The sequence below is a fragment of the Cyprinus carpio genome, chromosome A5 (assembly GCF_018340385.1).
Source record: "Cyprinus carpio isolate SPL01 chromosome A5, ASM1834038v1, whole genome shotgun sequence".
Taxonomy (NCBI): Eukaryota; Metazoa; Chordata; class Actinopteri; order Cypriniformes; family Cyprinidae; genus Cyprinus; species Cyprinus carpio.
This window is the reverse complement of record NC_056576.1, coordinates 34464568-34478844: the sequence shown is the minus strand read 5'-3', so window position 1 is coordinate 34478844 and position 14277 is coordinate 34464568.

Below are 14277 nucleotides of genomic sequence, written 5' to 3'. Positions count from 1 at the left end.
CTTTAAAGTGATTGTTTAAATAATACAGTTGCAATTAGAATTCTTCAACCTTGACCTGTGAGACATTTTGCTGCAGAGAACATGATTTTGTGAAAACAGTTCACCAATGGCATCATCACAATATTAGAGAACGTTTATTAATACACATTTGAGTAATTCTGAGAACGTAAATAATGAGGAAAATCTAATTGGCTCTAAACGTTCATATTCAAAAATTATTTAACCCTCAAAATCCCACTTTGGTGCAGAATCTTTTATTCTTTAAAACCATTAATAAACACTACTTGGAAGTGCTTAGAAGCTTCTGCCATCTCTTGTGCAATCTTGGCCCATTCCTCGCCTGAAAAAGCTTTCAGATCACTGAGAATCTTTTGTTTTCACATTGCCACTGCTCTCTTCAAATTCAACCAAATATTTCAATCAGAATTAAATCTGGAGACTGAACAGAACACTCAAGTACATTCTGTGACTGATCCCTGAACCTATGGAGCTTATAATATAACAAAACTATTTGATTTAATTTGTCATTTTAACAAAACTGAATATTATGTGGCATTTAACATAGTTTTAAATTAGATTATTATTATTATTATTATTATTATTTAAATCTTGAATATTGAACATTTTAAATTAAACACAATTGAAATTATGGCAGTTTTTTTTTATAGACATGTATTTTCCAACAGCGAATTTTTTTTTCAGCTTCAAGTTTTCAATGTTCAAAATTCCAAATGCAGAAATTCAGATCGTAAAGAGAGTAGGTCAGAGGTTATCCACAGGGAATCCATGAAAAGCTGAACGAAGCATTTAAGGTGACCAGGAGGGGACATGATTGGTTCACTTCGGCTAGTTTTGTGGTGGCCACAACATATTAGCTTGTGGGACTCTCGTAGTGGAAGTGTTTTGTGTGGACTCTGGGCAGACATTTCCATAGTCGCAAACAACAAGGTCACATTTGATTTTTACTAAACATAAACAAAACATAATGGAAATTTAGTATGTGTTATTTTTTATTTATCATTTTAATGTGACCAAGTGACTATAGCGCACACCTTAATTGTATTGTTACCTGGCAAACCAACTCATACATGCATGGCCTGGGTTTTTCTTTTTTGTTCTTTCATAATTCTGTAAAGATTTTTGATGGATCATGCGAATGCGAATTTCCACATTTTTAAATCCTCTTCAATCAAGGTGTTTTCAACACGACCCGACATGAGCTCGTAGGAAATTTTCTATTGGTTGCTAATAATCTGACCGTTACGTTGGTGTAAAAGGCCTCTAAAAGAATCAAAATTTTATACCCTGCGGTCGCCTCGCCGTGAGAGCGCATGAGTGGCAGAATTTCTTGGCATCTCCCGCGAAATCACTACTTTCAAGTCAGATCACACATATTTGAATAGAAGTTCTCATAAATGAGTTTTTCTGCAGAGCGTAGGCAGAAATATGTTTTGTCTGCAGGAATGTCCATTTGTCATTAGTTTTTGCACCAAGGCATCCAATTCTTGCCACAAGCCTGGAGACTCAAAGAATTCCACTGATATCCTGACAACGGTCAGGATTTCCACTTCCTTGTACAGTAAAGACTCCGGTAACAGGACTGCTCCACCTCGTTTGGATAGGGAGATGTGTTTTCGCTGCTTTTAAGCTTGCCCCTTTTTTTGACCAGACATACTGCTGATCCTGCGTGTCACTCCATAAAACATTCTTCCAGCACGCACAGGTCTAATCCACAGGAATGTTAGCATGTTCCAGTCCAGACGTTATGTGTTTTGTGGTCCAAGAATGTAATTCGCAGATGCCTCACATCCTTCAAACGTCTGAACCAGGCTGTCTTGTGGTCACGATACTCTGCATGGGAGGGTTTTCCCACCTTTCATCGGATCAGCTTGAACAGTCCTTTGAACTGGACATTGCCTGGGTGGTGCGGCTCACGTCTGTTGCTGATCAACACAGTGTATGAAAGGGGGTTCGTTCCTCTGCACCGCCCGCCAAGGTTGTCTGGTTGCAATCACACTTTAAACTAAGGAATAAGCTGTGGCCATCCTGGGGTTTGGAGGGAACGGGGATGGTTCGGGGGGAAATCTTCATAGCGCCTAAGACCTTTCGAAAGTAAGCAAAGGAGTTCTTCTCGACAGTGTCTCTATAATCCGAGGAGCGGGGAACTTTTGGGCATATGTTGCTCTCAAACCTCAGCCTCATGCATGGGCTAACGGTGCGGGGGGCGGAACAGCTCAAACGAATTCCGGTTTGTCTAATAGAGTTGCTAAGTAGTCAATTGTGGTTTTGAAAGAATATTTCTCTCGCACCATACAAATAGGTAAGTAAATACAACAATGTGGAATAAGGTGTGAATAATTATGACTGGGTGGGGTTATTAAAAAAGGGTAGACACTCCAAAAGATTTAGACCCTAGTAATGCAAACAAGGTAGTCACGGTGTGTATAGGCCAGTAAGCTAGTATAGATGCAAGTGTTATGAAGTCCGGGTGAGTGCCGAACCGCGGTGTATTTCTTGTAAAGTACTCGCGGTTCAAGTCCCTGCTGGGGGTTTGAATAATTACCATTGCAACTTGTATAAGGATATTGTTAATTATGGTAGTCGTAGAGGTAATTCTGACTGGTAACTCGCTCTCGCGGGTATATGCGTCGGGTCAGGTCAGCAAGAGATCAGAAGGCAAGAGGCAAGCTGTTGCTCTTCCCTGTGAGCAGTGTCTTCTGCGCTGGTGGCCTCAGTCAGGAGATTATAAAAGTGAAGAGACAAAGACTAAGCTCAGGATTTTAAATAATTCTTCTGTAGAATATTATTTGATGATAATACAGAATCCAGGATCTTCGCTTATGTAATATGCAGTAATTTAATAATGTTCCAGCCATGAATCTCCTCCACAGGGTTAGATCAAAGCTGCTGGAAGAAGTTTGAGCATCTGTGAGGATGGAACAGTGACGCAGGGAACCCCAACACTCCTGAAGTGAGAATCTTACACAGAGCTCCTACATCACAGAGAGTGGGAGTGGAGTCGATCATAATGAGCGCTAGGTGAGACAGATTGATACACAATCCAGGAGAGAAAGCAACAGAGGACACAGTCATCAAATCCACGACATCTTGTAGACCTTTACCTTGACAAGACAAAGCCTATCAGACTGTGGGCTGCCAAGGGTGAGTCGCTGGCATTGGAAAAAACAGTCTTCTGTGCAGAAGTTGATCCTGGACTGGGCTGAAGGGAAGAAGAATCATACGCCCAACTCATATTTCCACGTCCCTTTCAGAGAAATCCAACTTTGAATGAAGGACACCAACCCTCATTCATTTCAGATCTTCGTCATGTCTTTTTTCCATGAAACTTAAAGGAAATGGAAAAGTATCCCATGTGATGATATAAAGGGTTTGTTCATCTGTGATGGTCTGGAGGTAATGTCGTCGCTGTCTCTGGACCTTAAGAGCAACAGTGAAACTGGGTAATATATCTGAATCAGCTTCAGTGGCCACTCATGCTGCTGATGAACCTCATTGTGGGGAATCTGCTTCCGTCTGCTCTCATCTGGATCACCCTCCAGCCACAGCAGCTGTGATCTCGTCCCCTCTGAGTGCGTCCCATCGAGTGACAGAGGTACGAGTCGCTATTCAATGAGGCCCCCAGAAGAGGGAATACCTTCAGGAGATAATCAGTGATCAGAGTCTGGCCGACAGGGATCATCTCACACCTGAAGTCATCAAGGAGCCTCTACATCATGTTGCCACAATCCCAGCTGTTCTGGCTGGATCTCAGCCGCTGTTTCTGGAGAAGGATGGTTGATCCAGCAGAAGAGTGAAGAGATTCCCAATACTCTCACTCAAAGGTACACACACTTCCTGAATCCTTCAGACCACATCAAACATCAGAAGGACTATGAGAAAACGGTGACAGATGAAGACATGATCCTCAAACTGGGGAAAGTGTCTTTCAGCAGCTTGTGAAAAAAAGGAAACCCTTATCTTCTATGAGGAGGACCTGAGGAGTGTGGCATTGATGTGATAGCAGCTCTGACAGCAATGAGAAAACAGTTTGAGATCATCAAGAAAAGATCAGACCATTTCGATCGCTCTCCAGAGAAATCCATCCAATCTGTTCCACTGTCAATCGACATGAAACTGGGTTATTCGTTCCCTATGGAGGAAAATACAACTATCTGAATCTGGAAGAATAAAGTGAAGCCCAAAACTCTCTTCAATCTCAGTGGTCAGCGTAGTTTTTGGTGTTGTTCATCAGAAGAGGATTGCAATGAGTTATGGTCTTGATAAATTTTTTAAAGAAAAGCATAAGGCGGAAACAAATCGAAGGTCTTCAGAAGCTAGCTGCTCGTGATTAAGAATCCTGAGTTCAGTGTTTTCCACTAGTAAGTATCACTGAACATCACTTCCATGTTAAACTGCAGAAAATCAAAGTTCAAGCTCAAAATCTTCAGTGCTGCAGAGGTTTCCCCATAGGTTTTAGTGCTCATATTAGATGTTTTTATATCAAATCATGACACCGTTAGATTCCAGAGACAGATAGTGGCATATGAATAAATTATTTGGGTTTGTCAATATTAAATGTCTTTGCAAAAAAAAATGGATTTATGTAATTGTAATTGGTAAAGGGGTTCATGACTTTCCCTCTGTTTTTTATTTTGTACCATTCTCTGAGGTCCACTATAATGTTGTCAAATTTTTACATCAAACGCATCATACGTTTAGAAGTAATAAGTTTAGTTTCTGTCCTGTTTTTGACCCCCGCCTCATCAGAACATCTGTGGGGGGGGTTTGAACTGAGATGTGCCGAGGATTGTAGACTCAGGAATAAACACAACCCTGCTGTGATTGGCTGCTAGTTTGTGTGTTTGACCCGTCTATGTCCCGTCACAGATGGACGCTGGCTGTATTAGATCAAAACACCTAAATAACACTCAAGACATATCAACGATCTGTAAGAAAGAAAGGAGCAAAGCAACAGTGATCTATCACAGACTATTATCACATGCATAGTAGTAGATCATTACACAAAAGCTGTTGTTTTGTCAGGACTGGAACCGTCTCAATATGAAGCTTTTTTTTAGACTAGCGACTACATTTTTGTGTTCTGAAACCCTTACAGTGATAGGTCATTTTAGTAGCAGGTGTCCCTCTTATGTCAAAAGTTCATTACGCCCTTTGCAAACTGCACTATTGTGCAACGAAAGTAATGTAATTTATCTTAAAATTCAGAACAGCATGGTTTTTGTTCTGTGACATTTTAGATCTCAGTCACAATGATGCATCACACAGTGATTTGTACTTATCCTCTTTACTAATGGAATTCCCAGCTACAGTGATCTGATATCTGGAGAGAGTGAAAGAAGTGTGTCATTGGTTCTCTCACAGGTTTGACGAGATTGTGGCGTCACAGATGAAGAGTTGTGTTCTGCTCTGACTTCGAGCTCTGAGAATCAAAACACCCTCACTACTGATAGAGAACTGGCTCTGTCTTGAGAATAAAATAACGAGACTTCGGGAGTAGAAAGGCGTCTCGGGTGGCTGGACACTGGAGGATCGCTCACTTTAAACTGGAGAGAGCTGTGGTAAGATTATAATGACACCACTGTAAAAATATTTGTGAAGTGAAAAACAAATCACCCAGAAAGAGCCGAAAACACAATAGCGTATCAAGATAACAGAGATAACAGCAAGTAAAACACTGTGTGCACTTTGTTGCTTGTGTGACCATACGTGGGACTTGTGTTCTGTGCATCATGTTAAAGCTGTTGCTATGATCTGGCTAGCAACACCTTAAATGGATTCTGTTACACTAAAGTCTAATCGCTACTTCTTGTTTAGTAAGTCTTGACTAGTAAGCGACAAATTACTAAAGACCAGTCAGATAAAGTGAGAGAGTAAGAACAGTTCTTTTTGAGGAAGACCGACCCTAGGACAAATCCGCATTTCTCTTCAAGATTTTATTGGGGGTAATGTATATTATGCTCCAGAGGTGTTTATATTAAAGAAACATAAAAAACTATTCAAAACATGAAATCAAACATGTCTACTCATCTATCTAATTGAAATTAATATGTGGTGTCCTCGACACTTGATCAAGATGTTCTGGCAGAATCAATCACAACTGCAGCTCATATTTTTGTTCCCAAACTCAGAAGCGTGTAGTCGCGTCCTGCAGCTCAGGACAGCTTTACTGTATCAGCCTCTTCATTGTGATTGAAAGCAGCTTTCTAGTGTGCTTTAGAGCAGACTTAGGAAGGACACTAGAGACAGCATTACTTAGCAGGACGGACCTAAGAAGACATCCATGTCCACCTCCTAATCAATAGAATCCATATAATTATATATCCCTACTGTTTGGTAAAGCACTGCAATACATTTAGCTTTAAGTCACTATCTGCAGAAAATTACACTAAGTATGAATATATCTCACCAGTTGTAATGTGATCTCTGCAGGATGAATGGAAATGCGCTCACTCATAGTCTTAAGCTATTACCTCAAATCAACGTTGCGAAAGGATCTATCACGGACGCAATGGCTCCTGAGTGGGCGGCTGCACGAGCTCCGGCGTCATCTCTACGACCAGTTTAAACAAGCGTGTCAAAATCATCCCAAAGCACAACCAAAAACACGATGCAGAATCCGCACTGAAACGTGTTACTCGACCCGGTTGACGCTTTTTGTAAATGAACTTGAGATAATCTGAGATTTTATGTTCGTCATAAAACATTCACCAATGTTGTGCTGTACTTATATCATAAATCTGTAGTGTGGACGCTCCTACATGTCTGCTGTTACAGGTGCCTGTTTTTAGTTATAATTCACTGTTATGTGCTGCGCTTTGGTTTGATGACCTTTAAATGCATGTTGCGAGAACACAACATTCGTCATTAGCAACGTTATTAATCTTTTTGTTGTTGTTTTTACAAAGATTGTACCTCATTCAACAGCCGCCACTCACATAATCTCGGCTGATCAGACTCGTACAGTCTGATTTTTCTGCTCAAACACATCTCGGTACAGACACATTACAAACATGTTAAAAACATGTGCGGTGCTTCTATAATATTTTTTGGGAAACTATGATAGCCACGCAAACAGTTTGTAATAAAGATTTAAAAAAGAGAAGAAATTCATAATTTTAGTTGCATCAGTGCATGAAGAATGACAAAAAGTGAGTGAAGACATTAACGATGATTTCTATTTAATAATGCATTACCATTTATTCATAAATTGCATTTAATAAATGATCTAAATATTCTTTTGCGTTGATCTCGGAATGATTGATTTTATCAAAAAATAGACCCAGAAAACGCAACACCAAGTGCTGAAGCAATGGCCATATCCACACATTCACTTGCAAAGCAGCAAAATGTTTGCCACATTTGATAATAAGTCTGGAAATGTTTCTTGAGAGTCAAAAATTGGAAGATTCTAAAAGATGACACACACACACACAGGGAATGGATACAGTGATGAAGAAAATTCTGCTTGAAAAATCACAGGATAATATTACAGTTATACACAGGGAAAACCTTTTTTGTATTTGTAATATATTGCATCAATTTTCTTTTTTTTAAAAGTATTACTTTACTTTTAATTATGATCAATAATCAGACCTTGTGAGCGAAGATAGTATTCAAACTCTTATATTTGAATGTATAGTCAAACTTTTAGCAGGTACTTAATAATATACCAATTTCTATATACGCACTTATATCTATTATAGTTCTTAGTGAATAATATTATTTTGGTTGTCTCTTATTAATCGTGCGTTTTTTTTTTACAGGATAAACAATGTAGGTTTTACAATATAAGAGTATTTCTTTAATGTGCTCAAATATGATCAAATGAAGTAGCTCCATGAGTCACTGGGGGCTTTGACACATTGTGGGCGTGGACAGATAGTAAAATTAAAAAAATGAGACAAACAGCTCTCTTCTGAGGCACACGCCTGTATTTGGTTCATAATCCTGACATGTAACAGTTCCAGAATTTTTATGGGCATTGAATGGCTTTGTCATAAATGTGCATAATGGTGATAGTACAATGTCTGAAGTATAAATCCGACGGCATAAGGTGAAAATAACTATATACACATAAGTGAGGTGGAAAGGGCAAGTGAATACATTAATCTTTGACACTTTTTCTCCATTGACTTGCAGGCTTATTTCTCTGTGATGTTACTGTTGAACAGTGCTCGGGGAAAGGAAGGTAATAGTTACCAGTTTACAGGTTACACTATTTAAAATGTAATAAGTAGTGTAACTATTTTCAGTTGCTTTTTTAAAATAATGTAACAGATTACATTTGATTACTTTTGTGATTACTTTTCTAAATGTAAACATATTTTCAAACTGTTTAGTCATTTTTGAATCATTTAAAGCAGGCATGGTTAAACGTATAGTGGGAATCACACAACTGATTATTGGCAGACTTTCAAAAGCTCTTCTCACTTCAATTAAGATATAATCATTTAATTTTAAACCACAGCCACCACAAAATCAGACATTAGCACCTTATTTACTTTGAGATCAATCTGATTCTGGTTAAATTCTGATCATTGCTGGTTAAATACAGGTTTAAAAATCATAACAATAGAGTAGTTTGATATTCTATGCTACTGTTTGTTAAATCATATCTCGTCACAGGCTAGGACAGGAAACACTGGCATCTAGGCATGGGTTCGTATGATATTTAGACGGTGCATGATAACCTTAAGCAAAAATATCACGGTTTCACAGCATATCACGCTATTGTTGTTACAGCTCTGAACATGTGTTCTTTTTTAAATGACTGGGTAAACAAAAAAATCTTTTTTTTCCGCTGGACACAATATATTTTGTTTTTGAGCAACATACCGAATATGAGATAACAGTAGAAATAGTGATTAGGTGTTTGATATTGTCTTTTATTTGGTTTGTCGTAACAAGAAAAATAAAGACTTGACATCTTTACTTAAAACCTAACTGTGTAATTATAGTTAGTTATTTAATTATGTTATTCATATAATTCGAATAATACCTAGACTTTAGTTATATGATAATAATCATACACATGGGTTATGGAGCACAACTGTTAGGTCGTGCTGATTTGAGCTGACGCTAACTTTATTAAAAATAATCCTACAAAGTAATCCTACAAACGTACCCGCAAGCAGTGAAAACTAAAAGAAATTCTCTGCAAGTGACCATGCCACCAAAAAACATAAAGCCGGGGCAACAACCGAAATCTCAGCCACAAACTGGCTCTGACAACGTGGAACAAGGGAGCAAGGCGACAGCTAGCGAGCAGAGCGACGCTAACGGGAACGACTCCACAAACTCAATTCTCTCGGCCATCCAGTCATTAAGGGATGACATGACTAAGCAATCCTCCGATATTCTTGAAGCTATCAATGGTTTTAAAACAGAGCTGATGTCACATTCCAAAAGAATCGGCGAGGCCGAAGACAGGATATCGCAAATGGAGGAGGATGTTACTACACTCCGGCAGAAGGCTAAGAAACTGGAACAGACGGTCGAGACACTAACCAACAAGATTCAAGACCTGGAAGATCGCGGGCGCCGTTCAAAATTAAGGATGGTCGGCATACCGGAATAAGCGGAAGGCTCGGACGCATGCGGTTTTCTGGAGGATTGGCTCCCCAAAGTTTTGACAGATTGCTTTTCCACAACTCCTACAATCGAACGGGCACATCGGGTGGGCCAAATCAACGCAAATCGTCCCAGGCCAATAGTGATGAAGTTCCTGAACTATAAAGATCGCGAAAAAACATTGAGAGCGGCCAGGAAATTAAAAGAGCTACGCTACGGAGATCAGAGCGTTAACCTTTTCCCGGATCTGTCAGCGGAGACCCGTCAACGCCAGCGCTGCTTCGATGGAGTAAAAGCCCAGCTGAGATCTATGGACATCAGGTACGGAATGCTCTATCCTGCTCACTTGATAGTGACCCATGCAGAACAACTTCTGACCTTCAAGACCATCTCAGAAGTGGAGGACTTCATTTAGGGGGCTGAAAATCATCATTTAGATGAAGCTAATTTGATAAATGTTCAAATTAATGTGCTAGTTCCCTTTTTGCTTCAAATTCAAAAGGACAACTTCTGACATTACTAGTTTTGGACCCCCTTTATTGAAGACTAAACCTGGCTGTTATAAATTTCGGATACTGTACAGGTACAGGTACAGATTTGGAAATTTTTGATTTCTTTATGTTCTTTTTCCTTAATAAGGGTAAAGCTTTTGGTTAATTCGTACTATTTTTAGCGTTTAGCTACAGTTTGATTACACATTTATATAGGGTTGCTCCACATATTGTGGATCTATTGTTTTCCATAACCAAAGTTTATAATGGATGTTCTATTTGTGCAGTTTGTTCAGGTAAATGCACAGTTCAAAGTTTTTTTTTTTGTTTTTTTGTTTTTTTCTCTCTGTGTGTGGGGGTGTTTATACTCTTTCCCTTCTCAAACAGACAGTCATATCATTGGATGCAGAGATTCCTTATTCTACTCAATTTAAGCTTAAACATTTATGTTAGAGTTAAAAGTTAGTAGTTGGAATGTAAGGGGATTGAATAAAATAGTCAAATTGAAACAGGTATTAGATAGGATTAAGCAACTGAAGGTTAATATATTATTTTTACAAGAAACTCATCTGTTGAAAGAAGACACAAGTCGAGTTTCAAAAAGGTGGCCTGGGCAGGTTTTCTCTGCCCCATATACCTCTCATGCTCGAGGAGTTATGATACTTATCCATAAATCAATTCCCTTTCAGATGCACAAACAATATATTGATCCACGGGGTAGATTCATAATTCTTAATGGATTAATTGTGAACACACAAGTAACCCTAATAAGTATATATGCTCCCAATGAAGATGATCCCTCTTTCTATCTAAACCTTTTTTATACAATATCAACATATCCAGGACAGTATGTAATTGGAGGGGATTTTAATTGCATATTGGATATACAACTTGATCGTTCTACAGGCATAGACAACACACATCAGAAATCAAGAAAAGTAATTTAAAAATGTATAAAAGATTTAAATTTAACAGAGGTCTGGAGACATTTGAATTCTAATAAAAGAGAATACTCATGTTTTTCAAATACCCATAAAACTTACTCAAGGATTGATTACTTTCTTGTCTCTAGCTCTCTGCTGTCTAAAATAGAAAGGTGCTGGTATGATAGTATTTTACTGTCTGACCATGCTCCAATTTCACTCACAATACAGTTTAGTAGCTTAAAACCTACTCCATTTAGATTTAGATTCCAAACGAGTTGGCTCCAAAGTTCTAAATTTGTAGACTTCATGGATAAAAGAATAGAGGAATATTTTAGTGTTAATACAGATCAGACAAGTGCTTCAACAAAGTGGGAAGCCTTTAAGGCTTATATAAGAGGTGAAATAATGAGCTACACAAGAAGCAAATCCAAAGAATATTATAAAAAATTGGGAGATCTTGATCAACAAATTAAAGAATTGGAAATACAACTTTTTGAGAATAATAAAAAAAAAAAAAAAAAAAAGCTTCTTTCATTAAAAGCACAATACAACGAGCTGACAAGTAATAAAATAGCGACAAACTTGATGTGGTTAAAACAGTCCTACTATGATCAAGGTGAGAAACCTGGAAAGCTATTGGCTTGGAGAATAAAAAAGATACAAACAAGTAGGGCTATAAATTCTATTTTACTAGATGATGGACAAACATTGATGGATCCATTGGAAATCAACGATGCTTTTAAATCATATTACGAAAATTTATATAATTCTGAATGTTCAGATACATTAGTTGAACAAAATAATTTTTTTGATGAACTTGAATTTCCCCAATTGGCAGAAGATGCCAAATTAGATCTGGAAAACAATTTAAGTATCGAAGAACTGGTAGATGCAGTACAAAGTATGAGTAGTGGAAAGGCACCGGGGCCTGATGGCTTGCCAGTTGAGATCTATAAAACTTTTTCTAAAAGACTGATGCCCCACCTTCTGGAAATGTATACTGAATAGTATGAAACAGGAATACTGCCCCCCTCACTAAGGTCACTAATTACTCTTGTGTTAAAACTGTGCAAATCCCCAACAGATAGAGCATCATACCGGCCTATCTCACTCATGTCCTGCGATACAAAAATATTATGTAAAGCCTTAGCTAAAAGGATTGAAATTCATATACCAAAAATAATAATGGACGATCAAAATGGATTTGTTCTTGGTAGGCAGGCCTTTAATAATACTCGTAGAATCCTAAACATACTACATAAAAAACAAAATGCTAAAGACCATGCAATTCTGTCTTTAGATGCTGAAAAAGCATTTGACATAATTGACTAGAATTACCTGTTTGAGATGCTTAGAAGCTTTGGATTAGGAACAAAATATTTAAAATGGCTTAAACTTTTATACAATGAACCAAGAGCTCAAGTCATAACAAATAACACTATTTCAAAGCTATTTAACTTGGCTAGAGGTACGAGGCAAGGATGCCCGTTATCACCTTTATTGTTTTTATTTGCAATTGAACCCCTGGCCATGACTATTAGAAACAGTCCAGACATAAAGGGTATGAAGATAGGAGAGAGGGATCATCGTATATCTCTGTTCGCAGATGACATTGTTCTATTTCTAACCAATTTGAATAACTCCATTCCCGCACTTATAAATATTATGGGAACATTTGGAAGATTCTCTGGCTATAAAATCAATAACAGTAAAAGTATTCTGTTATTACTAAATGAACAAGAGAGAAAATGCCCCTTGAGTCATACACAATTTACCAGTGAATCTGGTGGTTTCTCTTATTTAGGGATTAAAATTACACCTAATATAAATAATATAGTTCCCTCTAATTATGATCCTTTGCTGAAGGGAGTTATGGAAAAATTGGACAAGCTTATAACAACGCCCATCTCCATAGCAACACACATAAACATAATTAAAATGTCGATCTTACCTAAATTTCTATACCTTTTTCAATCTATTCCTCTTCCACTACCTGATACTTTCCTTTCTACCCTCAAAAAAGCCTTTACCAGGTTCATATGGCATAATAAACGACCTCGGCTACGTCTATCCCTCCTCTACCTACCATACGATCGAGGAGGGCTTCAAGTGCCAAACATAAAATTATACTACTGGGCGGCACAGCTCCGAACAGTTATGTTTTACTTCTCCACAGACCACCCATCCTGGGTTGATATTGAGAAAGAAGAATTGTCACTCCCCTTACAATCAAAACTGCCTTTCTGTTAAAATACTTAAAAAATCCACTCTTAATCCCTTCCTTAGAAATACTTTAATCAGTTTGGCATGAGGCCCATTCATTTTTGGAGGAGACAATATCCATCTCTCCTTTCTCACCAATATAGGGCAATAACTATTTTATCCCTGGAAGAAATTATATGGGGTTTAAAAACTGGCAGATGAAAGGATTAAACATGGTACAAAACTTATATGAAGGAGGTACACTCATGACCTTTCAGAAGTTGGTTACAAAATATAATCTTCCACAAAAACACTTTTTAAAATACCTTCTAATTAGTAGTTATTTATATTCAAGAATTAAAACCTATTCAGAACCCCAACACTCTATTTTAGAAGAGGAATGGTATCCTTGTTTTATAAGACATTACTATCTGGACTAAAGGAAGGCTCCCAATCATATCTTTCAGCATGGAAAAGAGACCTCCAGGTGGATATCACTATGGAGGAATGGGAGCATGCCTGTCTTTCAGCTCAAACCCAATCTATTAATACTAGGTGTAGAATACTACAATACAAATGGATGATGAGGACATACATTACCCCTGTCAAATTACATAGGATTAATTCTAACATTCCGGATAGTTGTACAAAATGTAAAGATGAAATTGGTACATTGTTTCATTGTATGTGGGAGTGTAGGGAGCTGCAAATGTTCTGGAAGGAGGTTCTTGGTGTGGTCTGTGAAATGACTGGAGAAAATATTCCCTTGGAATCAAAGCTTTGTTTATTACATATATATCCTGAAAGTATGTCAGTAAATGCAAGTAAAAAGAAGTTAATAGATTTCAGTTTAATACAAGCTAAACGTGTTATTGCTTTAGCATGGAAAAACATCCAAAGACCTGTTCTTTCACAATGGCTTAAAGAAATGTCTGATAACCTTGCTCTTGAAAAATTAACATATGCAGTAAGAGGTAAAGCAGAGATTTTTAAAAAGGTGTGGTCCACTGATCTATATATGACTGGATCGCTCATCGCGTTCTAAACTGCCAGCAGACAGTGAAGCC